Source organism: Geotrypetes seraphini, chromosome 8 (genome assembly GCF_902459505.1).
Source record: "Geotrypetes seraphini chromosome 8, aGeoSer1.1, whole genome shotgun sequence".
Lineage (NCBI taxonomy): Eukaryota > Metazoa > Chordata > Amphibia > Gymnophiona > Dermophiidae > Geotrypetes > Geotrypetes seraphini.
Window position 1 is genome coordinate 28,450,061 of NC_047091.1, and position 27,079 is coordinate 28,477,139.

Below are 27,079 nucleotides of genomic sequence, written 5' to 3' on the forward strand. Positions count from 1 at the left end.
ACTGTAGAAACACTTTTTTTTTTGGGAGGGAGCAATTGAGGGGGAGTTATCAATGTTGGCTACCTTTAATGTACATTGATTAGTGTAAAGCCTGCATATTAGTAACTACGTTTCATTGCATAAAATGGGACTTGTGCTAAAATAACAGAAGCTAGTGTTCAATAACACATCTTTCCAGTGCAACAGGTATAGAGGTCCTGAACAGCTGGGTAGTCACCCCCGAACCATGTGTTTCTTGCAGAAGGCATCAATCATTTTCTCGGCTCTGCCTCCTTCCCCAGAGGGCTGTGCTGTATGTAGCTCCTCAGTTTTTTCCTTCTGCAAGTGTGTTCAGATGGTATCTGATCTGCTCTGACTTTTTGTTTTGGTTTTCATGTGTTTGTTCCCAGAGTTTGAGGCTTTCGGTGCTGCAGGCGTTCAGTACTTCCTGGGACAACTCTGACTGAGTAGACACACTGTCAACGAAGAAATCTGTAGCTGGCAGGCTTCTCTGGTTTGAGTACCTGTCTTAAGTTGACCCTGGGGAACTATTCCCCTTGTAGCAAGGCTCACCCTAGGCTTTGTCTGGGTCTTGAGCACATGCTGTGAGGTCCAGAGGGCTGAAGTGGGAGCTGGCTGTGTCATTCTCTGCCACTGTTGCGTAGCATGGATCGGGGGGGGGGGGAATTGAGGTCTCTGCCTACATTTTCAGGTCTGGCTGGCAACCCAAAGAAGCAAGCACCTAGATTTTATGCTTGTCTGAGGCAGAAAGTCTTTTCGTATTTATAGCTACAGTGGCAGTTCTCAGCACTAGTAGGCATATGTAAGTACTGGCTATTACAGCCTATAGAGAAAATCGGCAGGGGGGGAGGGGGAATAGGGGTCTGAAAAGTGCAAATTTAAAGTTTTATGGGGCAAGATTTGGGGTCCCCTGCCTCTTAAAACCCCTTCCCTGAATGTTTTGAGGTGGTTTGTTTGTTGTGGGGGGGGGCTGGGGGGCGTTGTTATACAGCTCTTGGCCGTTTTTAGTGCCAGAATCGCTATTGTGGCAGCCATCTTGGATTTCCCAATTTGAATTAAAAAGCCTCTATCTGCCTTAATATCCCTCGATTTTGCAATAATGCAGCATAGATGGACTCCTCAATCTCTGATGCACTGGATTAATGCCAAATTTGTACTGGATGGTTAGCTGAGGATCATCCATTTGCTGCAGGGCGCATGAGGGAGGGACCTTAGACTCGGTCTCCTTGGATCTCTTGAGGGACAGGAGTACAGATAGGCTGCTCTGAGAGGGTAAGTCATTCCCAGAAACAGCAAAGGCCGAGTCAGCGTCCGTGGTGAAGAAGCGCTGCATAGACCCTCGAAGCATACTGAGCACCCGCAGGGGTCATCTGTCCCTCCTGTGCCGGTTTTTACACCAGATTTTGTGAGCTTACTGTATGATGCTTATTTGAATTATAAGAGTCAGTCAGAAAAGGATTAGGATGCTGAGAGCTCAGATTCCATGCCTCTTCTCTCACAAAGAGAACCTTCTATTTTGGGGGGTTCCAAAGTGCAGGCAGAAGTGGATGGTCAGCAGGTCATGGCGACACTGGACCACGGGAATGACCCAATAGTGCAGGCGTTTTAGGTTGGCAGGTCTATTGGATATTGTCTCAAAGGCGTTAAATAGGAATTAAAGCTAGAACTGTCACAAACTTCAGCTGCACAGACTTCTGTGATGAGTGGTTTTAAGTCACAGACCACATGCTTCACTTCGCATCCAGATATTGTGATATTCATTACAGAGTATTGGGAATCTACAGAGGGTCCTATGAGAGTGGCCAAAGCTATGGCAAAGTTTTATATCCAAAGTAGAGAGTTGCGCGGGGACAGAAATCCCACCCATCCCCACCCGTCCCCGCCAAAGTCCCAACCATCCCCGTGAGGAATCACACCCGTCCCCACCCGTCCCCGCGAGGAATCCCTCTGCCCCGCCCGTCCCCGTGAGGAATCCCCTCCGTCCCCGCCCGTCCCTATAAACTTCAGAAATAGTTATTTCATTTAATTATGCTACTGAATTAAAGGCTCTGGTAGAAACCCATTTACAAATAAGCAAAAAGACTTTATTAATTTGGAAATATTAATTGGGAAGAATACATACTTTGTAAATGGGTTTCTACCAGAGCCTTTAATGTTTATAAATTTTTATCAACACAACTAATATACTATTTTATCCTGAAGCAAAAAAAAAAAAAAAGAAATAGAATTCTTTTCCTACCGTTGTTGCCTGGTTTCTGCTTTCCTCATGTTCTCATTCAATTCCTTCCATCCACTGTCTCTCTTCCTTCTGCGTCTTCCATTTGCTCTGTTACTGTGCCTCTCCCTTTCTCCCCCCTTCTAAATTGGTCTGGCACCCATCTTCTTCCCTCCGCTCCCCCATAGTCTGGCATCTCTGTCTTCTTCCCACTCTCTCTTCCCCATTTCTTTTCAGCGTCCTTCTCCCCCCCCCATCTTCCCCATGTCCTGTCAGCATCCTTCTCCCCCCTCTGTCTTCCCCATGTCCTTTCAGGGTCCTTCTCCCTCTCTGTCTTCCCCGTGGCCTTTCAGCGTCCTTCTCCACCCCCACCCCCCCCGTCTTCCCCATGTCCTGTCAGCGTCCTTCTCCCCCCCTCTGTCTTCCACAAGTGCTTTCAGTGTCCTTCCCCCCCCCCTCCTCTCCCGCCCTGGGTGCAGCACAGCCGGCCAGGTCCCCTTACTTTTGTGGCGCTTCCCCGACCGACTGACCGACAACAGCCCTGGTCCGACAAACCTCCCTGTTCTTAACCGCAAATCTAAATTACCTTCTTACAGCTGCTGTAAGAAGGTAATTTAGATTCGCGGTTAAGGGCAGGGAGGTTTGTCTGACCGGGGCTGTTGTCGGGGAAGCGCGGGGAAGCGCCACGAAAGTAAGGGGACCTGGCCGGTTGTGCTTCACCCGGGGCGGACCGCCCCCCTCCCTTGGTAGCCACTCGAGCCGCGAGGCTATTCTCCTTCTCCTTACCTGCCCTGCCTGCAGCACAGAGCCGAACGGAAGTCTTCCCGACGTCAGCGCTGACGTTGGAGGAAGGGAGGGCTTTGTTTAAGCCCTCCCTCCCCTCCGACGTCAGCGCTGACGTCGGGAAGACTTCCGTTCGGCTCTGTGCTGCAAGCAGAGCAGGTAGGGAGAAGAAGAGCCGTGCGACTGAGTACATCCAGCCCTGCAGGAACCCCGTGACCCTAAGGGGCATCCCCATGGGATCCCCATGACCCGAAGGGGGATCCCACGGGATGCCCGCGGGTCCTGCGGGATTCCCGTCGTCCCATTCCCGTGCAGCTCTCTAATCCGAAGGCTGCTGATTTTCAGCAGATCTCAGTTATACCTAAGGTGGATTCGCTGGTATTGCAGGTCACCAGTCATACTTCCCTCCCTAGTGAGGGAGGAGTATTTCTTGTGGATGCACAGGATTGCAGGTTAGATTCGGTTACCAAAAGGCAGTTTGAGGACTTTGCGCTGGGGATGAAAGCTGCTACGGCAGCATCTTACATGGCACATGCTTGTCATACTAGATTGCCGTGCTTCTCTGTTGAAGGATGATGCTTACATCCCCAACCACCCTCACCCCCGGGTATTGGCACAAGTGGATTACGTAGCATATGCTCTATATGACATGTTTAGGATCTTGAGCAAAGTGTCTGCTTACTCTTTTTCCACTTGTAGAATGCTCTGGATCGGGCAATGGGCGGGTGATTCCTCTTCCAAAGCTACTTTGAGCAGGCTACCTGTTAAGGGCCAAATTCTCTTTGGCAAGGGTCTAGATGATCTGATGACTAGAATAGCAGAACGTTATCCTCGGACCTTGCTAGATGCCTGACCACGGACTGCTAGGGGATCTTTACAGGATAATTTTCATGGCTCTAGGCCTCTATGCCAGTTCTCAGGAGGTCCTCTGTGCAGAGATCCTACCAGGGCTCTAGGCAAAGCTTTGGAGGCGCCAGGCATCCTCAGTCTTCTGGCTCCCGTCCCTCAGCAGTCTCTGAGAAATAGCAATGACACCAGGTCAATAGCTGTTCCCCTGCAGATAAGAGGGAGGCTATCAGCTTATTGGAAGGCCTGGTGGAGATGTGCTTGGACCAGTGGGTCTTGGATTTGAGCTTGTAACCCTCTCGAACTGAGTTCTTTCGTTCGCTGCAGAATTTATTCCTGGATTCTCTGGCTGGACGGCTGGAAAAAGTGACCAGGGTTTGAGCAACAGTGAAGCGGCTCTTTGATATTCAAGCCATAGAGCCTGTACCAGGCAGAGAATTGGGTTTAGGCACATTCTCTATATACTTCATCATGCCCAAAAGGGACTTTGAGGACTGGAAGCTGATTCTGGACCTAAAGTCAGTCAGTGCAACACTAAAAGTGCTGTGCTTCCTTATGGAGACCGTAATGTCGATCATTACCTTAGTAGATCCAGGGGAATTCCTAGCCTCGCTGAATTTGACAGAGGCCTTTTTACATATTCCCATATTCTTCAGTCACAAGAGGTACCTGCAGTTCTGTGTGTTGGAAAGACATTTTCAGTTCTCAGCTCTCCCCTTTCTGCACACAACAGCTCCTTGCACCTTCACTAAAGTGATGGTTTTTGTGGCAGCTCATTTGCGCAGCTCAGGAATCCAGTTGCTCCTGAATCTGAACAATTGGCTGATCATAGCCGAGGGGGAGATTATGATGGTACAGGTTGGGCACCTAGGCTGGAAAATCAATTTATGGGAAAAAAACATCTGGAGCTGACTCAGTCCCTGGAGTACCTGCAGTGGGATGTATTTTTCTCTCGATCCATGCAGTGGCCTAGTATTAACCTTCAGGTGCTACAGTCGATGGTGGTCCCCTGGGTGAAGGCTTACTTAACGCCCCCTGCAAGACACGTTGTTGTCACGCTGGTTCGCAAATGAATTCTTATCCCAGGACAAGCAGGCAGCATATTCTTGACTGATGGGTGACGGCACCGACGGAGCCCCGGTACGGACAATTTTAGAGTGATTGCACTCTAAGAACTTGGAAAGTTCTAGCAGGCCGCACCGCGCACGCGCGAGTGCCTTCCCGCCCGATGGAGGCGCGTGGTCCCCAGTTTCTTAGTTTCCGCGGAGCTAAGAAGACGCGTTTCTTTCAACGGCTGTTGAAAGTTCTTTTTTCTAGTAAATATCGCCTTCCCGCTCGCGTAAACCCTTTTGGAAATTTTATTTCCGTTGTTTCTTTTCTTTTCTAAAAAAAAAAAATAAACTTAATTTTTTTCTTCAGTTTTCGGTTAGCCCCGGCGGGGCCTATTGCCATCATCGAGGCCTCGGCCTTCGATTTGGCAGAAGCCGTATTCACTTTCATGCCCCCTCAACCCGGATTTAAAAAGTGCCAGCGGTGCGCTCGACCAATTTCACTGACAGACCCACACAACTGGTGTCTGCAGTGTCTTGGTCCTGACCATCGAGCGTCTACCTGCTCCCGCTGTGCGACTTTAAAGAAGAGAACACTTAAAAACCGCCAGATACAGCAGCAGTTATTGTTCGGCGCCGAGATGTCTGATTCCGCACCACCGGCACCGACATCGGCCCCATCTCAGTCGGCACCTACTTCGTCAACACCGCGCGATACCGCGCCGGCGTCGCACCCCGCAGGTAAGCCGGCTAAGAAGCCTTCCCCGTTGGAGCGTCCTCCGGTCTCAGTAGCAGCGAGTCCAATCCTGCCGACCACGAGGCGCCCACGGAAGCGCTCCGCTCCGATTGAGGTTAGCCCCTCGACATCGGGTTCCTCTTCGGAGTGTAGAGCGGCACCCAAGGTACCGCAGAAGAAAAAAGCGGTACCGGTGCCTTCATTGGACGAGCGCATTGCCGCAGTCCTGCAGGTCCAGCTAAAGGAACAACTCCAACAGCTACTCCCTGCTCTTTTGACTCCGAGTCTTCCAGTCCTGGTCCGGTCTGAGCCGCCGGTACCGGCGGTGCAGCAGCCCCCTTTATCGGCATCCACTTTGTCGGTACCGGGGCACATCACTTCTTCGGTATCAATGCCAGTCTTGGCACCGGAACTGAGACATCAGGCTGTTCAAACTTTGGCACCGGCACAACCTTTAACATCTCCCGGTACCGGTTCACAGAGGTCTGGTAAGTCGACTCATAAAACTTGACATCTAGAACCCTCCACACCGGAGTCACGAGACCGCAGTTTTCAGGTGAGGGACCCTGATCTGTGGGGTGATTCAGAAGAGCCTTTCCTCTCTGAGGGAGAGTGTTCATCAGGGGACGAGGATCCTTCTGGTTTAGATCCGTCTTCCAAACCTGATGCAACTTCTTTCACCTCTTTTCTTAAAGAGATGTGTGACTCTTTATCTATTCCCTTGGAGGCTGAATCCAAAAAATCCAAGGCATTTTTAGATGCTCTTGAATTTGACCAGCCTCCAAGGGAATTTCTCAAGCTACCTCTCCATGACATTTTAAGAGAGACATTTTACAAAAATCTAGAGACACCCTTGACCATTCCAGGAGCTCCCCGTAAACTGGACTCCTTATATAAGGTTATACCAATTCCAGGCTTTGACAAGCCTCAACTCCCCCATGAGTCTTTATTAGTAGAGTCTACTTTAAAGAAATCCACGGGGGCTAGTGTATATGCTTCTGTCCCTCCTGGCAGGGAAGGTAAGGCCATGGATAAGTTTGGCAAAAGGCTGTATCAAAATGCAATGCTAGCGAACAGGTCAGGAAACTATGCTTTCCATTTTTCCTTTTATCTTAAGCATCTTATTCAAAGTTTGTCATCTTTTGAGAAATATCTACCTGACCGTAAAAATCAGCCTTTCGCCAAGCTTCTTCATCGCTCTTGCAACTGCGCAAGTTCATGGTCAGATCAATCTATGACACTTTTGAGCTGACCTCTAGAGCCACGGCTATGTCGGTGGCTATGCGACGACTGGCCTGGCTCAGAGTGTCCGAACTTGATGTCAATCACCAAGATCGACTGGCCAATGCACCTTGCTTAGGGGATGAGCTGTTCGGAGAATCCATGGACTCTACTACTCAGAAACTTTCAGCTCATGAGACTCGATGGGATACTCTCCTTAAGACAAAGAAGAAGACCCCACCTTCTAGGCCTTTTCGTCAACAATCGGCCTATCAACGAAGGTTTGTGGCTCGTCCCTTACCTCAGACACAGCAACAACCCAGGCGTCAGAGGCAACAACAGAGGCAACCTGCTCGACCTGCCCAGCAGCAACAGCAAGTGAAACCTCCTCCTTCTCAAAAGTCAACTCAGCCCTTTTGACTTGGTTCTCCTGGACATAGCCAGTCTTTCTCCTTCTACTCATTTTCCACAGCCCATAGGAGGACGCCTTATACATTTCATAAGCCGTTGGGAAATCATCACCTCAGACCTGTGGGTCCTCAACATCATCCGCCACGGCTACTCTCTCAACTTTCAGACACCTCCTGCCCAAAGTCTGCCAAGAGAGTCTGCTTTCAACACTCCTCGGTCTTCCCTCCTTCTTCAAGAGGTTCAATCCCTCCTCCTTCTGAACGCTATAGAGGAGGTTCCTCTAGATCAGAGAGGGCAGGGATTCTACTCCCGTTATTTTCTAGTCCCCAAAAAGACAGGAGATCTAAGACCCATCCTAGATCTTCGTGATCTAAACAAATGCTTGGTCAAAGAGAAATTCAAGATGCTTTCTCTAGCTACTCTTTATCCTCTTCTCAATCAAGGCGACTGGCTATGTTCCCTAGATCTCAAAGAAGCATACACTCACATACCGGTCAATCTGACCTCCAGACAGTACCTCCGCTTCATGATCAACCATTGTCATTACCAATACAAGGTGCTACCCTTCGGTCTAGCCTCCTCTCCAAGAGTGTTCACCAAATGTCTGATTGTGGTGGCTGCCTTTCTACGCTCTCACCACCTTCAGGTTTTTCCATATCTGGACGATTGGTTGATCAAAGCCAATTCTTCTCAGACAGTACTTCAGGCCACCAACCAGACCGTCCTCTTTCTTCAACTTCTGGGGTTCGAGATCAATCTACCCAAATCTCATCTCATCCCCACTCAGAGGCTTCAATTCATCGGAGCTGTCTTGGACACAGTCCTCATGAGAGCGTTCCTGCCACTCAACCGTCTTCAAACGCTTCAATATCTCTGTCAGCAGGTGCTTCATCAACGTTCCATCTCTGCCAAGCAAATGATGATTCTCTTGGGTCACATGGCCTCCACAGTTCATGTCACACCCTTCGCACGTCTCCACCTACGCACTCCTCAATGGACCCTAGCGACCCAGTGGTCCCAAGCGACGGATCCTTGCTCACGACACATATCTGTGACATCCTCTCTTCATCAGTCTCTACAATGGTGGTTGATATCCTCAAATCTCTCCAGAGGTCTTTTGTTCCATCTACCTCCTCATCAACTTGTCATCACCACCGACGCCTCCCCTTATGCCTGGGGAGCTCATTTGAACGAATTCCAAACTCAAGGACTTTGGACAGCCCAGGAAATGAAACATCATATCAACTTCCTGGAACTCAGAGCGATGTTTTATGCCCTCAAGGCCTTCCAGCATCTTCTTTTTCCTCAGGTCCTTCTACTGTGCACAGACAATCAAGTTGCGATGTACTACATCAACAAGCAGGGTGGGACGGGCTCTCGCCTCTTGTGCCAGGAAGCCCAGAAGATTTGGGCTTGGGCCACAGATCACCACCTATTCCTAAAAGCTATCTACATTCAGGGAGAACAGAATTCCTTAGCGGACAAGCTCAGCAGAATTCTCCAGCCTCACGAGTGGACACTCGATCCTTTTACTCTGCAGTCCATCTTCGCTCAGTGGGGCACTCCTCAGATAGACCTCTTTGCAGCTCCTCACAATCATCAGCTGCCCCACTTCTGCTCCAGACTCTACTCTCCTCACCGTCTGGCAGCGGATGCATTTCTCCTGGATTGGTCCAATCTCTTCCTGTATGCTTTCCCTCCTCTGCCTCTCATGCTCAGGACCTTGTTCAAGCTCCAGAGGGAACAGGCCACCATGATTCTGATTGCGCCACGGTGGCCCAGGCAACATTGGTTCTCCCTTCTACTTCAACTCAGTTCCAGGGAACCTATTCTACTTCCACAATTTCCTTCTCTGCTCACACAACATCAGGAGACCCTTCTGCATCCCAACCTCCAGTCTCTGCACCTGACAGCCTGGTATCTCTCAGGCTGACTTCAAATGATACTCTTTTATCTCTGCCCGTTCGTTCTGTTCTGGATGCCTCCAGGAAACCGGCCACTTTGCAATGTTACCATCAGAAGTGGACACGGTTTTCTTCCTGTTGTCTTCTTCATCATCATAATCCTACGTCCCTTGCTGTGGAGACCGTGTTGGATTACCTTCTTTCTTTGTCTGATTCTGGTCTCAAGTCTACTTCCATCAGAGTCCACCTCAGTGCTATTGCTGCTTTTCATGAGCCAGTCCATGGGAAACTCCTTTCAGCTCTTCCCTTGGTCTCCACATTCATGCGAGGACTTTTCAATGTGAAACCACCTCTTAAACCTCCTCCTGTGATCTGGGATCTTAACGTGGTTCTTTCAGCCTTAATGAAACCTCCGTTTGAACCTTTGGCCACAGCTTCTTTCAAATTTCTCACTTGGAAGGTTCTCTTCCTGATTGCTCTCACCTCTGCCAGGAGGGTCAGTGAGCTCCATGCACTAGTAGCAGACCCACCCTTTACCGTCTTTCATCATGACAAGGTGGTTCTGCGTACACATCCAAAGTTTCTCCCTAAGGTTGTCTCTGAATTCCATATCAACCAATCCATTGTTCTGCCTGTTTTCTTTCCGAAACCTCACTCTCACTCTGGAGAACAGGCCCTGCATACTTTGGACTGTAAGGAGGCTTTAGGTTACTACTTAGACCGTACTAAGCCCCACAGATCATTCCCTCAACTCTTTCTGTCCTTTGATCCGAATAAATTGGGACATCCTGTTTCTAAACGTACGCTGTCCAATTGGCTCGCAGCGTGCATTTCTTTCTGTTATGCTCAGACCGGACTGACTCTGGAAGGTTCTATCACGGCCCATAGAATTAGAGCTATGGCAGCATCTGTAGCTTTCCTCCATTCCACTCCTATTGAGGAAATCTGTAAGGCTGCCACTTGGTCCTCAGTTCATACTTTTACATCTCACTATTGTCTGGACGCATTCTCCAGACGGGATGGTCACTTCGGCCAATCTGTTTTGCAAAATTTGTTTTCCTAATGGCCAACCTTCCCACCATCCCTCTTTTTGTTAGCTTGGAGGTCACCCATCAGTCAAGAATATGCTGCCTGCTTGTCCTGAGATAAAGCAGTTACTTACCGTAACAGGTGTTATCCAGGGACAGCAGGCAGATATTCTTGCGTCCCACCCTCCTCCCCGGGTTGGCTTCTTAGCTGGCTTATCCTAACTGGGGACCGCGCGCCTCCGTCGGGCAGGAAGGCACTCGCGCGTGCGCGGTGCGGCCTGCTAGAACTTTCCAAGTTCTTAGAGTGCAATCAGTCTAAAATTGTCCGTACCAGGGCTCCGTCGGTGCCGTCACCCATCAGTCAAGAATATCTGCCTGCTGTCCCTGGATAACACCTGTTACGGTAAGTAACTGTGCTTTCACACCACTGGCCTGGACTCCATCCACAGTCACTGGCAAGGATATGTCAATTTGCTTAGATTCTTGGGTGATCCTGACAACAGAGGCCAGCCTTTATGGCTGGGGAAGTCATTGTAACAGTCATCCAGTTAAAGGCAGATGGTCACCCTTGCAGAGGAAGTTGTCTGTCAATCGATTGAAAATGTAAACCATTCAACTAGCACTTTAGATGCTGGAGAACACCTTAGAAGGCAAAGCAGTCAGGGTCTTTAAAGGTAATGCCATGGTGGTAGCATGTGTCAACAGGCAGGGAGGCACCAGGAGTGCTCCTCTGAGATTGGAAGTCCAGCTGTTATTTTGTTGGGTGGAAGTGTACCTAAAGGCTTTTTCAACTGCTCATGTAGTGGGGGGTGGACAGTGTTCAGGCAGACAATCTGAGCTGTCAGGCACTGGACCCTGGAGTGGTCCCTATCCCAGAGAGCGTTCAACACCATAGTGTACCAATAAGGACATCCAAACTATGCCTTGATGGCAACAGCATCCAACAAGAAGGCCATAAGGTTGTTCAGCTGAAGATATGAACACGGAAGCACAGGCATGGATTCCTTGGTATAGCAATGGCCCTTGACAGGCCTACTGTGTGTTTATTTTCCCCCTTGGCTCATAGTATGCAGGGTCATTCAAAGAATAGCGTCTCATCTGGGCTTGGTGGTTCTCTTAACCCCAGAGTGGCCAAGACAACCTTGGTATGCAGATTTAGTGCATCTCTCAAGCTTCCCACTCATCCAACCTTGCTGGCACAAGGCCCAATCACCCTTGAAGTTCTGGAACACTTATGCTTTGGGCTTATGGCACGGCTCTTGAGTGCGTGGCACTAGAATGCAAAGGATATCCAGAGGTGGTTATTACAACTCTCCTCGGGTTTAAGGTAGGTGGCTATTTTATTCCACCTTGTGGGCATTTCTTATTTTTTCATTCAAATGTTTAATTCCTGTGGTTTTTGCATGGTATTTTCAGAGCAGAACAGAACAGTTGTTAACTAGGGAGTTTTGTTAAGCCCCCTTCTTATATTTGATTGCTTTTGTACAAACTGAGAAGCTATAGCACAGCCCTCTGGGGAAGGAGGCAGAGCCGAGAAAATGATTGATGCCTTCTGCAAGGAACACATGGTTCGGAGGTGACAACCCAGCAGTTCAGGACCTCTATACCGGTAGTCCACATTGAAAACTACATCCCTGAAAATGTTCCCTCTTCTTCTAAAGAAACTTCCCAGGACCTGTATGTGGATTTACCGGAGATCTTATCTCCTATTCCATTGGTACAATTTCCTTTTTGATATCAGAGAGGTAAGCTGTAGATATAACGGCTTCACTTCTTGCCAAATAGACAGTTCTTAAGCTTCTCCAAGTGGACAAGCAGATGGAAGCTTCCAATCTACCACCCTTGGTAGCCCCTCCGATCGCAACTTGAACTCAAGCTGTCCAACTCTCCAGCAAACTGCCTCTACCTGGAAACAGCCCGGAAACGATTGTACTCATGCAGCATTCCTAAACTATGGAACCAACTCCCTCCTGCTATCAGGGAATTTGACAACTACTGCCCTCCTGGAAGGCAGTAAAGTCACTACTTTTCATGAACCAACTCTCTCCTGGTCTTAAATGTTCACTGGCGTGTAGCTGGCGCACCTTAACTCAGGGCACCTGAATCTATCAGCCAATAATGTGCTCTTATCTATTATGGCCATACAGATACCATTCTGAGAATCTATATAGTTTGTATTCTCTTAGTTTAACCAAAGCATAGGTTCTTTTCAACCCCACCCCCCATAGCATGTGTCATATTAAAAAAAAAAAGGTCTCAATTTTCTGTAACACGTGTGTGTATTGATCCTGTAGCATGTAGATTCACTATAACAAGTGTGTGCTTAGTTTCCTCATAGCATGTATGTTATCGAAAACCATCTCATTTTTCTGTATCTCGTTGATCTTGAAAACTACTGTGTACGTAGTTCTGGGCTCCTGGGGAGGACGGGCTATAAAACAAAATAGATGGACAGTGTACTAAGATGTCCAAAACTATTCCAAATGATGTCCTACTTGCTAAAATAATAAATAATGTGCCTGTCATGATTTGGGCATATGAAGAACCATTTGCAAAGTTTTTGTTTTTTTTAACATTCACAAGGAAGGAAAGTTTACATATAGTTTACACATGTGAAATTTTTATTCAATTTGATGGTTAACTCAACTAAACTGCTTTAGCTCATTAACTAGTTATCAGCATTTAGATAAATTGTGTGTCAAAATCTTCACAGATTTTCACAAATAAAATAGATGTTTTAAGACTTCTGTATAATAAATCTTTGCATGTTGCTTGGCAAATAGCACAGAAACATTTTCACAGTTGACTTGTTGACACTGATTTCCAAATTTGTTCTGGTGACGTGAATTTCTCCCTATGGGTCTCTAGGGCTGAGTTTGTTGTCGGTTTCTGGGTTGTTTGTTCTTTTTCCCCAAATTCTTATTCAAACTCCAGAAATGGATTTCAGGACTTTGAGAACTTCTGATTTCCTCCCTAGTTTCATTGTTTAGGGTATCTTTTTTTACAAAGCTGTGGTAGTGATGCTTTAATTACCAAAGCGGTTTACATTGTACAAAATTTTAAATATAAGTAAAAACAGGGAAATGAAAATACAAACTACAAGATACGCTACAAAAGGGAAATGGGTGGGATACATTACAGAAAATAAAAAAAGTTAAATGGCAAGAATGAAAGGGAGAAGGGGAATGTCTGATATGGGGCCTATGTCTGAGTCTCATAGGCGTTTAATCCTAGGTTTAAATCTCGTAGGCATCTTGAGGCTGGATTTGAAGTTATTGGAGTTAGTTTCCTGTCTCAGGGCTAAAGGGAGGGCGTTCCATAATGTGGATGCAACTACTGAATAGATAGTGTTGTAAGGAACAAAGTGATTGTGATGAGTCATAAGGGATCAAAAGCCTATCAATAAACAAAGGGGTATGATTAAATTGAACTTTGAAAGCACCAAAACCCATAGGAATTAAATGGCCTTTGATGCATTTACCGCGGCAGCATTGTACCATGGCTTTGTAAAAGGGACCCTTAATGAGTAATGAAATTTAGTCTGTACTGAGTTTGAGAGGATCGCTGATGGCTATCTTAGTTTATAAGACAGACTTAGCGGAACTCTGAGGGGATAATATTTAATGTGCATTAAGGGAATAGCATGCAATAAAGAGCCAAATAGCATGCAATAAATATAAATACATGTTCCATAAATATGAGATGCAAAGCTCCTCATTGCTATGTGCATTATTCCTTGAAAAATAGCCAGATCTGTGTGAGGCCTAGTGCATCTGGGCATCTATATAAATAGGGCATTAAAGTATTCCTTGAAAAATAGCCAGATCTGTGTGAGGCCCAGTGCATCTGGGCATCTATAAACAGGGTATAAACTATTATTATCCCAGGACAAGCAGGCAGCCTATTCTCAACATGTGAGTGATGTCATCCACGGAGCCTGGATATGGACAGCTTCGCAAGAAGACTTGCTTGAAGAACTTTAGAAAGTTCATGACTGCGGCACCACGCATGCGCAAGTGCCCTCCTGCCCGACGCAGGGCAGGCATCTTCTCAGTTTTCCATGGAGCCGAGAAGTCTTATTTCGACGCTCTGCACTAGACTCAGTTCTACTTCATGCCTTCTCTCACCGCGGCTTGTGTTTTATTTCTTACATGGCTGCTGTAGTTTTTTTGCACATTTTCATTTTTAAAAAACCCTTTATTTTATTTTTCCTTTGTGTCACGGTGGGACCTGCCTCGCGGCCTCAGCTTGCAGGTTTCGATCTCATTGAGGCTATTTTTCCATTTGTCCCAGATGGTCACAGGCTTCAAGAAGTGTAGCTGTTGCCAGTGCGCAATCTCCCTCAATGACTCACATAGGTGGTGTGTTCAGTGTATGGGACCTGACCATCATCTGGAGTCGTATGCCCGCTGTGCTACCCTTCAACCTCGAGCCATCAAACGTCATCGAGTTCAGGTGGAGAAACTCTTTGGCGGTATGGATCCATTTACCCTGATCTCGACCTTGACTCCTGTCAAGCTTCTCACAGGGGTTCCGCCTTCTGCCTTGACCTCGGGCAAATTTGCTAAGTATTCTCCTGAGGAGCCGCTTTCCTCATTGCTTCCCTCAGGTCAGGTACCAGCAGTGGTTATCAAGCTGCCCAAGAAGCATGTCTCAAAGTTGAAGAGTCGTTCTTTCTCGGAGACTATAGCCACACCAAATGTACCAGATCCTCAAGTCTTGGTGTCACATTTGCAGGCTATGATCCAGACCATTATGGCTCAAGAGTTTGGTAATATGCTTGCCAAACATACTCCTACCTCGACTCTGCTTCCTGTAGTCCAGTCTGAGCACTTAACAGTATCACAAGGAGTCAAGTCCTTGGCAGTGCCTCGAGTTGAATCTACCCACTGTATACAAGGAGTCAAGTCCTTGGGAGTAACTCAACAGGATTCTACACACTCTATGCAAGGAGGCAAGTCTGAGTGTCTCATCTGGAGTATAAGCACGCTACTCAAGGAGCCGAGTCCTTTTCAGTGCCTCGATCTCTAGCCCTCCTTCCTCGCATAAAGCGTTGCCTTTTCTGAGGCATAGGGCGAAGACTCCTCGACGTTCTCTCAGCGGGACCTGCCTTTTTCGAGGCACAGTTCTCCACATCAGTCAAGGTATCTATTAAGGCACAGCTTCTTGTCTTGGGACAGGCCTTGTTTCTCCAGGCCTCGAGACTTTTCGAGGCCTCCATCTCCAAAGTCGAGGCCTCCATCTCCACCTCCAGAGCCTTACACCTATGCTTCTTCTCCTGCGAGGGATCCTTTTCATTCTCTCAGTGAGTCATCTATACCTGCATATTCAGACCTCAGGTATCAGTACTCCAGAGAAGCTTCACCTTTGTTCTCTGCCTTGCGGGGCACCTCGCGGTCACCTTCTTCCCCTCAAGGTCACCCTTCCTCGGAGCAGATATCTTTTTCTTCATTCCTACGTCAGATGAGTAAGGACCTCAATATTACTTTGGACTCTGATTCCAAATACTCTACGGAGTATTTAGAGGAAATGGATATGTCTCATCCTTGTGCGGAGTCTCTTAAATTGCCCATCAAGAGACTTCTTTCTGAAACTTTCAAGTGGAACCTTGAAACACCCTATTCCATTTCTACTGTACAGGAAAGCTGGAATCTCATTACAGGATGGTCCACTCCTAGGGCTTCGAGAAATCTCAGTTATCCCATCAGTCCCTTCTAGTGGAGTCTTCTCTGAAAAGGACCAATCCTGCCAAAGTTTATGCCACCAGGTGGGAAATCTGCATTTCCAATACAGAGTGCTACCCTTCGGCCTGGCATCTCCAAGAGTCTTCACCAAGTGCCTAGTTGTAGTAGGAGCAGCTCTGGGGAACCATGGTCTACAGGTGTTCCCCTACCTGGACAACTGACTCAAAGATTCAACATCTCAAGGGGTTATTGTAGCGACCCAATGCACTATTTGGTTCCTCCAAAGTTTGGGGTTCGAAATCAACTTTCCCAAATCCCAGCTACAGCCCTCTCAAACTCTACAGTTCATCGGAGCTGTTTTGGACACTGTACAACTCAGAACATTCCTTCCTCGTCAACGTCAGGATGCTCTTCTTCAGCTCTGTCACAATGTGTCTTCCCTCTCTTCGATTTCAGCAAGACACATGATGGTTCTTCTAGGTCACATGGCCTCTACCATTCACGTGACTCCTTTTGCCAGACTTCACCTTGGAATCCCTCAGTGGACCCTGGCATCTCAGTGGGCTCTGGCTTTTGACCTATTCTCAACATATCAGAGGACTCCTTCGTTGAGACAATCTCTCCACTGGTAGATGCTCTCTTCCAATCTCTCCAGAGGTTTACTGTTTCAAATGCCCCCTCATCAGAAGATCCTCACGACAATTTTTTTGATCTACGCTTGGGGGGGGGCTCATCTCAATGGTCTCCGTACTCAAGGCCATTGGTCCAGCATGGATCGTCGGTATCAAATCAATCTATTGGAACTTGGAGCGATCTTCAATGCTCTCAAAGCTTTTCAGCATCTTCTTCACGACCAGGTAGTCCTCATTTGGACAAACAATCAACTCGCCGTGTACTATGTCAACAAGCAGGAAGGAACAGGAACTCTCCCTCTTTGCCAGGAAGCTCTGAAGGTTTGGAATTAGGCAATCCTTCACAACATCTTCCTGAAAGCTGTCTACATTCAAGGAAAGAGAAACTGGCGGATAAATTGAGTCGTCTTCTAAAACCTCACTTCCTCGCCTCTTCATCACATTTTTTCCCAGTGGGGGACTCCTCAGATAGATCTCTTCACGTCTCCCCACAACAACAAACTGCCTCAGTTTTGCTCCAAGATCTACTCTCCTTACCGACTGGAGGCAGATGCTTTTCTCCTGGAATGGATGAATCAGTTTCTCTATGCAATCCCTTCATTCCCTCTCATTCTCAAGACAATTGTCAAACTCAAACAGGAACATGCCACCATGATTCTGATAGCTCCTCAGTGGCCCAAGCAACCTTGGTTCTCCCTTCTACTTCAACTCAGCAGCAGGGAGCCATTTCTTCTACCAGTTTTTCAGTCTCTGCTTACACAGTCAGGGATCTCTACTTCATCCCAACCTGCAGTCTCTACAACTGACAGCTTGGTACCTCTCAACCTAACTGCCACTCTATAGTTTTCTCCATTTGTAAAGAACATTTTAGAGGCTTCTAGGAAGCCTACCACTAGACAATGCTACAATCATAAATGGACTAGATTTTCTGCTTGGTGCACCATTCATCACAAGGATCCTCAATCTACCTCCTTTTCTTTGGTTTTGGATTACCTTTTCCATTTGTCTCAATCAGGCCTCAAATCCACATCCATTCGAATCCATCTCAGTGCAATTGCTGCTTTTCATCAGCCTATCAAAGGGAAATCCCTTTCTACTCATCCTGTGGTTTCCAGATTTATGAAACATAGAAGATGACGGCAGAAAAGGGCTACAGCCCATCAAGTCTGCCCACTCTGCTTACCCACCCCCTGTCTATGCCCTAATGACCCAATTTCCTTATCTTAACCCTCGTAGGGATCCCACAGGGGTATCCCATTTATTCTTAAAGTCTGGCACGCTGTCTGCCTCGATCACCTGCACTGGAAGCTTGTTCCAATGATCAACCACTCTTTCTGTGAAGAAATACTTTCTGGTGTTGCCATGAAATTTTCCGCCCCTGAGTTTGAGCGGGTGCCCTCTTGTGGCCGAGGGTCCCTTGAGAAAGAAAATATCATCTTCCACTTCGACATGTCCCGTGAGGTACTTAAATGTTTCGATCATGTCTCCCCTCTCCCTACGTTCCTCGAGAGTGTAGAGCTACAATTTGTTCAGTCTCTCTTCGTACGAGAGACCCTTGAGCCCCGAGATCATCCTGGTGGCCGTCCACTGAACCGATTCAATTCTGCGCACATCTTTACTGTAATGTGGCCTCCAGAATTGCACACAGTATTCCAGATGAGTTCTCACCATGGCCCTGTACAACGGCATTATGACTTCAGGCTTTCGGCTGATGAAACTTCTATTGATACAACCCAATATCTGCCTTGCCTTAGATGAAGCCTTCTCCACTTGATTGGCAATTTTCATGTCTGCACTGATGATTGCTCCTAAATCTCGTTCTGCTGAAGTCCTAGTTAAAGTTTCTCCGTTCAAGAAGTACATCCTGCATGGATTTCCACTTCCGAGGTGCATGACCTTACATTTCTTAGCACTGAAGCCTAGCTGCCAGGTTGAGGACCAACTTTCCAATGTAAGCAGGTCCTGCACCATATAATTCTGTAAACTGCATTCACTTACTATATTACATAGTTTGGCGTCATCGGCGAATAGTGTTATTTTACCTTGAAGCCCTTGAGTCAGATCCCCTATGAATATGTTGAAAAGGAGTGGACCCAGGACCGAGCCCTGCGGCACTCCACTGGTCACCTCTGATGTTTTAGAGAGGACACCATTAACCACCACCCTCTGAAGTCTGCCACTCAGCCAATCATTGACCCATGCAGTTAGTGTCTCTCCTAACCCCATCGATTCCATCTTGCTTAGCAGCCTGCGGTGTGGGACACTGTCAAAAGCTTTACTGAAGTCCAGGTACACGACGTCCAAAGACTCTCCCAAATCCAACTTTCTTGTTACCCAGTCAAAGAAGCTGATGAAATTGGATTGGCAGGACCTACCCTTGGTGAATCCATGCTGATTGGGATCCCGAAGATTCCCTTCATTCAAGATCGTGTCCAATTTGCTTTTAATTAGTGTTTCCATGAGTTTGCACACTATTGATGTGAGATTCACCGGTCTATAATTCACAGCCTCTGCCCTGCAACCCTTTTTATGCAGAGGAACGACATTAGCTAATTTCCAGTCCAGGGGAACTTTCCCCTTACTTAGGGAGAGATTGAATAGCTCAGCCAACGGTTTCGCCAGGACATCGTTCAATTCTCTGAGCACTCTTGGGTGCAAATTGTCTGGTCCCATGGCTTTGTTCACTTTGAGTCTTACCAGTTCAATGTCAAACCACCTCTCAAACCTCCTCCAGTGGTTTGGGATCTCAATGTTGTTCTTGCTCAATTGATGAAGCCTTCCTTTGAACCAATGACTTTGACTCATCTCAAATATCTCACTTGGAAAGTGATTTTTCTCATTGCTCTCACATCTGCTTGCAGGGTCAGCGAGCTACAAGCTTTAGTTGCAGACCCACCTTTCACAGTATTCCATCATGACAAGATGTTCTTCCGTACTCATCCTAAATTCTTACCTAAAATGGTTTCAGAATTTCATCTCAATCAATCCATTGTACTAACAGTGTTTTTTCCGAAGCCTCATTCTCATCCTGGAGAAACATCTCTTCATACTCTGGACTGTAAGCATGCTTTGGCTTTTTATTTGTAAAGGACTAACTAAGCCACTCAGATCTGCTACTCAACTTTTTGTCTCCTTTGATCCAAACAAGTTGGGACATCCAATTTCCAAGCACACCATCTCCAACTGGTTAGCTACTTATCTCTCTCTGCTATGGTCAGGCTTGTCTGCATCTACGGAGTTGAGTCACAGCCATGGCAGCATCAGTAGCTTTCCTTAGATCTATTCCTATTGAGGAAATCTGTAAAGCTGCCACTTGGTCCTCGATTCATATCTTCACCTCTCGTTATTGTCTGGATGTTTTTTCCATTCGGGATGGCCATTTTGGCCAATTACATTACAAAATTTATTCTCCTGAACTGCCAATACTCCCACCATCCCATTCTGGTTAGCTTGGAGGTCATTCTCATGTTGAGAATAGGCTGCCTGCTTGTCCTGGGATAAAGCACATTTATTTACCGTAACGGGTGTGATCCATGGACAGTAGGCAGCTATTCTCGCAATCCACCCACCTCCCCTGGTTGGCTTATGTGCTAGCTATCTGAACTGAGGAGACGCTCACCTTGCGTTGGGCGGGAAGGCACTCGCGCATACGCGGTGCGGCAATCATGAACTTTCTAATGTTCTTCAAGCAAGTCTGCTTGCGAAGCTGTCCGCATCCGGGCTCCGTGGATGATGTCGCCCACATGTTGAGAATAGCTGTCTGCTGTCCCTGGATAACACCCATTATGGTAAGTATTATTCTTTGAAAAATAGCCATATCTATATAAATAGGGCATAAAACTATATTCCTTGAAAAATTGCCAGATCTGTGTGAGGCCCAGTTCATCTGGGCATAAAACTATCTATTAGTATCCTCAAAAGATCAGCAGATGGAGACAGAATTAGCTGTGTTGTATAGTAAGTAAACCTTGTTTTACAAAAGCTTAGCACAGTTTTTAGCGCCAGCCTTGGTAGTAACAGCTTCTACACTCAAAGGAATTCTTTGAGTATTGGAGAGTGGCCAGCGCTAAAAACTGCGCTAAGCTTTTGTTAAAAGGGGGGGGGGGGGCGGTTAAAAAAATGTAACTAACTCTATATCCCGCCAGAGCGAGCAGCCCGAATGGGGATTACCCCGTCTCACTTATGCCCGAAATGTGATCATGCTCATGCTTCCTTGGGTCAAATGCTTTGGGCTTGCCCTAAAATTTTCCAGTTTTGGAGTCACCTGGGACATTATGTTACGCTGCTTTGGGGGAGGCGTTGGCTTCCGCAACCGAGAGCATTATTTGGATATTACAATATTGCCACGCCTAAACCCAAGGGAAAGTCCGCATTTATAACCAGAGTACTCTTGATGGGGAAGAAAGCCATTCTCACCAACTGGCTGTCTACTACTCCCCCGACTTATGCCCAGTGGAGATCCCTTGTGATAATCCATGCAACGCTAGAGCGGAGACTGGTGGGAGATCTGGATCGTGGTCCGGGTCATAGATTTCGCCAGACCTGGGAATGTTTCTGGCAGGATCTCACTCCACATGCACGTAGCAGACTCTTAAATATTTAGGGAGATCTCGGACTCTCAGTTTTTGTTATGGCATTGGACTCCGGGGGTGGGGAGGGGTGGGAAGGGGGGGTGGGGGTTGTTGCATTTTTCTTTATTGGAATAAGTTACTGATTGTATTGTTTGTTTTCTGTTGGAACAATAAAAATCATTTGAACATTAAAAAAAAAAAAATATGTAACTAGTTTACTGTAATTGAATAAAAGTTTTGATACTTGTGCTGGATAATGTATTTTACTGAAGTAATTTTGTCAACTTTTACTACATTTACCTAGTTACATTTGATACTTGCCATTAAAAATAAAAAGTAAAAATGAAATTCCCCAGTAAACCAAATGAAACAACTTATTATATAGACAAGGTTAATAACATCAGGAAAAATCTCACCATGAATCAGCATTCAATACCAGATCAAGACCAAATAGAGCCAAGGTCATTATCCTCAAAATGTTCACAATTTAACCTACCTAATCTTATGGAGATTGAATCCCTTTTTAAGACCATTAATACTAAGGGTTCCCAAGCAGAATCAATCCCCCCTTTTGTTCTTAAATGCTATTTTGCAATTTTCGGTCCTTCCATCCTTGCCTTAATTAATGAAAGTCTCCAACAATTACAGACCAATTGCAAATATCCCCTTCTTGGCAAAGCTGACTGAAAAGGTGGTATTTAATCAAGTATCAGAGTTCATAGAAAAAACAAACATTTTACATCCAAATCAAATGGGCTTTAGACAGCATCACTCTACTGAACATTCGTTGATTGGCATGTCTACCTCCATACTTTACTTTCTGGATTATCTTACATCTGTCCTTCTGATCTCTATTGATCTTTCATTGGCGTTTGACACAATTGACCACAACCTTCTTATAGATAGACTGCAGTCTATAGGCATTACGGATCAGGTTCTCCTTTGGTTCAAATCTTGCTTTGAAAATCGCTCTTCAATTGTGTCATTCAACATACAACTTCCGAAAGTTTCTCGGCACATATGGTATTCTACAAAGGTCCATTCTTTCACCACTTTTGTTTAATATTTTTCTTGCACCTCTGATGACTCTCTTTACCGTATTTGCTTACGCAGATGATATTCAGCTTTTACATCCGCTTGATCCCAATAACTCTCTTGAAACAATAGCAATTAATAAGAAACTTGAACAAATTCACCAGTGGCTTGACGCTAACAGATTAGCTCTTAATGTTAAAAAATCAAATGTCATGTTCTTTCTCTGGAAAGATAGTTCTAAAACTCATTTTTCCAATCTCTATTAAGGGTACCACTTTACAGTTGATAAGTAGCATTAAGATCTTAGGGGTTATCTTTGACAATAAATTAACCTATCATGATCACATTAGTAACATTGTTAAATCAACTTTTACAGACTTTGTCAAATCCGTTCAGTTTCAAAATTTCTATGTCCAAAGTCTCTTAACATTAATTCATTCCTTGGTTATTTAAAAAATCAAATTATTGTAATTCCCTATTCAAGGGAATAGCCCAAAATGAAATCAGACGTCTACAGATCATCCAAAATGCTTCAATTAAACTTATAATGAAAGCTAAGAAATTTGTGACTCCTCCTCTTAAGAAAACACACTAGCTTCCAGTCGCGCACCGTATAATGTATAAATTAAGTCTGCTTACTTTCAAATCTTTGCTACACAAAACTCCGGCTTTCATTTATAAATTATTGATTCCCTATACCTCAATTATACTACTGAGGTCCAATGATCAACATTTACTAGTTATTCCCTCACTTAAAATTAACACACGGCGGCATTTCATCTTTTGTGTCACAGCCCTTCAAACATGGAATTCCCTCCCTATTTACTTAAGGGAAGAAAACAATTTGGAAAAATTTAAGAGCAAACTAGAAAGCTTTCTTTTAAGGATGCATTTGATAATTAGAAAGCTTGATTAGGAGTTTCATTCCAATTCCGTAACTTCTCTGAGGTTCGTTGTTCTCTCCCTTCCTATTGTTTTTTTTACCATAATTGCCTTCTCTCCTATCAATAATTTGTATTTCTTTTCCCATCCTTTCTTGTTTTAATATGTTTGTAAAGTTAGTCTTCAATATGTTTCGTAAGGTTTAGTTCTTTGTTTTGTTGCCCCCGTAATTTTACTGATGTGTTCATCGCTTAGAATTTTGAATAAGCGATCAATCAAATTTATAATAAACTTGAAAACTGGGAACAGGATTTTGCTATTAGAAACATCATCGTAAATGTTGTTCAGTGAATAGAGCCTAAAAGAACAGTAGAGTTGCCTGTGTTTGAACTGGTTAGAAGAGCTGAGTCACTTTAAAGTGGAGATGAAGGTGAAGCTAGTAGCAATTCTTGATAACAGGCATTTTAGTTGTAGTACTTTTTACTCAAAGTATTATTTTAGGCACATTTTTACTTGAGTAAATGTTTAATTTGCTTTTCATTATACTCGAGTATCATAATATGCATTTTACTTATGTACCTTGACCTAGTACTTTAAACAACACTGCCTTTCTCCAGCAGATCGTGACAGACAACCGTGCAGCTTCTGAACTGGTTATAGGTAACTCTTGACCCAGTTTGGAGAACTGGGCATTAATTGAGCACTGGAGGTTTTAAGCTCTAACCACACCAAATAGCATATTTCACATGATCTGGTGCAGGGATTATACTTGTAGGTGTCTGAGTTCTTTTACTCCCCCTTTCCATCCTGTCCCTTAGTTATTGCCATTTTCTTATTTTCCCCTGGAAGGGGTTTAACTACTTTTGAGGAGAGGAAGTAAATTTCCATCCAAACATAAGGCTTCAAACTTTGCCTTCTGTGATCTGGGCTGCAATACTGGTCAGTGGAAAGAGGTGGGAATTTGCACCTACATCACGGGGATGAATGCTTTCCTATTTTAATAAAAAGTCTTGAGGGAGTTGGTATCAGAGGTTGAGTGTTTGGGCTGGAAGCAGGGCTTATTTTCGAGTGGGCTGGAAGCAAGGCTTATTTTAGAGTGGCTAGACTGAAGCACAAGCCTTTCCTGCCACATCAGCCCATGATCCTGAGGTAATTTTCAAGGAGCATTTCCAGATGTAAACTAAACTAAACCTTAAGTTTGTATACCGCATCTTCTCCACAGAAGTAGAGCTCGGCATGGTTTACAGGAATTGGTATAGAAAGAAATTACAATGAAAACTGGAAGGACTTAGAAAGAGAGGTTTAGAGGGAATTAGTATATCGATGAGGGAGGGGTCATTGTATTTTAGAGAAGAGCCAAGTTTTCAGATGTTTTCGGAAGAGTTGGAGAGAGGTCAGGCACCGAAACGGGGTAGTAAAGCTGTTCCAGAGTTCGGTGATCCTGAAGGAGAGGGAAGTCCCTAATTTTCCTGCATGGGATATGCCTTTTAAAGAGGGGAAGGATAGTTTGAATTTTTGAGTGGATCTGGTGGTGTTGGGATTGGAGGAGATCCAAGCTAGCGGAAAAAGGGGAGGCAGGATACCGTGAAGAGATTTAAAGGTTAGGCAGGCGCATTTGTAGTGAACCCTAAGAATTACTGGGAGCCAGTGAAGCTTAGCCAGAAGCGGGGAGATGTGGTCAAATTTGCTTTTAGCAAAAATTAGTTTAGCTGCAGTGTTCTGGATCCGTGGAGTCTGTGAAGGCTTTTCTTTGTCAGACTTAAGTAGATGGAGTTACAGTAATCCGGTTTGGATTGTACGAGGACAGCAAAGTGATGATGATGGAAGCAGGATCTCACTTTCCTTAGCATGTGAAGATAGAAAAAGCAATTTTTTACTAAGGAATTAAGGTGGTCATTGAAGGACAGTGTGGAATCAATGATGATGCCCAGAACTTTGCATGAGTGTTCAAGCTGCAATATGATGCCAGAGGACAGTGGGATGAGGGTGGGTAGCTTATCTAATTTTGGGCCAAGCCAAAGTAGTTTTGTTTTGGTCTCGTTTAATTTCATTTGTACGGTGAGGGCCCAGGATTGGAGGTTCGATATACATGAGAAGATGTTCTCAGAGAGATTGGTGAAGTTAGAGTCGGTCTCGAGGAGGACAAGGATGTCATCGGCGTAAGTGTAAAGTGTTTCCAAGGGGGACAGTTGGAATTTCAGGGAGGACATATAAACATTGAAGAGAATCGGGGATAAAGGTGAACCCTGAGGAACTCCACAAATCTGTTTCCACGGGTGGGATGCGGAGCCATTCATGTTAACGAAGTAGGAGTGGGAACGTAAGAATTTTGAGAACCAATCTAAGACTGTTGAGTTTATGCCAATTTCAGAAAGTTGGAGAATTAGTATATCATGATGGACCATGTCGAAAGCTGCAGAAAGGTCGAATTGAAGAAGAACAGCGAACTTATTGTGAGAGTGAAGATGTTGGACCTTTGAGATTAATGAGGTCAATAAGGATTCGGTGCTGAAGTATGGTTTGAAGCCATGTTGGTAGGGTAGGAGAATGGAGAATCTTTCGAGATAAGATGAAAGTAGGGTAGATATGATGGACTCCAGCAACTTGGTCAGGAGAGGGATATTTGCTATTGGGCGATAGCTGGATGGTATGGTGGGGTCTAGATCATCTTTTTTCAGTAGTGGGGATAGGGCAATGTGTCCCATTTCTGCAGAGAATAGGCTTGAAAATAAGGCAGAGTTTATAAGTTTGGTGAGAGATGAGATGGCTTGTGTGGAAATTTTCTCGTACAGGTAGGAGGGGAAAGGGTCCAAGGTACAGTTGCAGGTTTTCAACTTGTGGCAGAGTTTGGCGACCTGGGAAACAGATATGAGCTCGAAGGCGGTCCAGGATCTGTCGGCTGGAATATGGTTGGCAACGGTTAGAGTGGGGTTGAAGTCGGTGGATACCAGAGAGTTGTAAGAGGGTGCTAGTGGGAACGAGCATCGTAAGGTAGTGACTTTCTCATTGAAGAATTTTGCGAGATCGTCTGCAGTTGGAGAGGAGGGGAGTGTGGTGGTGTCATGTTTGGAGGAAATGGAGCGCCAGATGTTGAACAAAGTATTACTTTGGTTGTTGGACCTGGAGATTCTGTTACCGTAGTAATTCTTCCTTGGCAGAGGGGGGAGACAACCAACCCCTGACTTTCTGGTTGCTGTATCTCAAAAAAGATATAGCAGAATTAGAAAAGGTACCGAGAAGGGTAACTAAAATGATAAAATGGATGGGACAACTTCCCTATGAAGAAAGGCTAAAGTGGCTAAGGCTTTTCAGCTTGGAGAAGAGACAACTCAGAGATCTATAAAATACTGAGTGTAGTGGAAAGGGCAGATGTGAATCACTTGTTTACTCTTTCCAAAAATACTAGAACTAGGGGGGCATGCGATGAAGCTACTTAAGTAGTAGATTTAAAACCGGAGAAAACGTCTTTACACAATGTGTAATTAAACTCTATAATTCGCTGCTGGAGAATGTGGTGAAATCAGTTTAGCGGGGTTTAAAAAGGTTTGGATAATTTCCTAAAAGAGAAGTCCATAGGCCATTATTGAGATGGCTTAGGGAAATCCACTGCTTTTTCTTAGGAAAAACAGCATAAAATCTGTTTTACTCCTTGAATCTTACCAGGTACTTGTGACTTAGATTGGCCACTGCGGGAAACAGGATATTGGGCTTGATGGACCTTCTGTCTGTCCCAGTATGGCAATTCTTAATGTTTTCTTTTTCCTCAAGCACTTTTTTGAAGCTGCGTTTTAGGTCCTAACGCTTCCAATGTGTAATGCACTATATCATAAGAACTATATCATAAGAATTGCCACTGCTGGGTCAGACCAGTGGTCCATCGTGCCCAGCAGTCCGCTCACGCGGCGGCCCCCAGGTCGAAGCCCTGTGCCCTAACCGAGACCAGCCCTACCTACGTTCGTTCCGGTTCAGCAGGAACTAGTCCAACCTTGTCTTGAATCCCTGTAGCGTGTTTTCTCTTAAAACAGACTCCGGGAGAGCATTCCAGTTCTCCATCACTCTCTGGGTGAAGAAGAACTTCCTTA

The 27,079-nt window shown here is 45.6% G+C and overlaps 1 protein-coding gene across 2 annotated transcripts in view; it reads left to right on the plus strand.

Moving 5' to 3' along the window:
* FUCA1 (alpha-L-fucosidase 1) overlaps window positions 1–27,079 on the plus strand; it is a 134,913-nt gene that overhangs the window by 74,759 nt on the left and 33,075 nt on the right. The window lies entirely within an intron of this gene.